At 51.3% G+C, this 870-nt stretch overlaps 1 pseudogene; it reads left to right on the plus strand.

Moving 5' to 3' along the window:
- Window positions 1–233: 233 nt before the first annotated feature.
- LOC118639517 lies at window positions 234–503 on the plus strand (annotated as a pseudogene).
- Window positions 504–870: the final 367 nt, after the last annotated feature.

Here is an 870-nt window from a genome sequence, read left to right on the forward strand (position 1 = left end):
ATCTGCAATAGGCCTGTCCTTCAGATTCTCTCCTGAACTTCTTGTAACATCTGCCTGATTTCCTCAAAGGTTTTGGAGTTTAAGAACATCTTTAGAAAAAGTTTTAGTGGGTTGAGGTGTCAGTGGATCAGCCGGATGGATGGCGGGAGGAGCCGTTAGGGGAGCTGGAGCTGCTGGTGAGCGCCAGCCGTAGAGCCGGGCCTGGTCTGGAACAGAGATCAATCCTGATCAGGATGACAACCTCCCGAAAGCACCGAGACTTCTCTCTTGGCTTTTCCTGGGGGAAAAGCCAGTGGGGAACCTGGCCAAGACTAAAGTCCTGGGCAAGAAGCTGGAGGAAAGGGGCTTTGACTAGGCCTGTGCGGTCCTTGGCCAGCTTCTGGTGCTAAAGAAGATGAAAACCTCCTCCGGGAATGGCTAAAGGACACAGGTGGTACCACTGCCAAGCAGTCAGGGGGGACTGCTCAGGGTGCCTTCCACAGTGGTGCCACGCCTTCTTGTGAGGCCCTCTGGGGAGCCCCCAATCCCAACACCAGCCTTGAGTGTCCAGAGTTCTCAGCTGAACGGGGGCTCCTCCCTTGATCTCTACAAAGGAAACAGTTGCTGTCTTCTCACCCCTGATATCCTCCAGGGGAGTTCCCTCACCATTTCAACTTTTTTGGAATTCTCACTCTTACATGCATCTCCCTTCTCTTTCCCCTGCCAGCTCCAGGTCAATGGTTCGTTTTTTTGAGTGGATTTCTGGCCCCTTCCCTGACGCCCCCCTCCCCCTCTGGTCTGTTTTATGCCATTTGGCTTCTCTTTTGGCAGAGCAGTAATTGTCCATATAAAGTTTGTTAAATCAATAAAAAGAAAGAAAGAAAATTTTTA

The sequence above is a fragment of the Molossus molossus genome, unplaced genomic scaffold (genome assembly GCF_014108415.1).
Source record: "Molossus molossus isolate mMolMol1 unplaced genomic scaffold, mMolMol1.p scaffold_m16_p_21, whole genome shotgun sequence".
In the NCBI taxonomy this organism is placed as follows: Eukaryota; Metazoa; Chordata; class Mammalia; order Chiroptera; family Molossidae; genus Molossus; species Molossus molossus.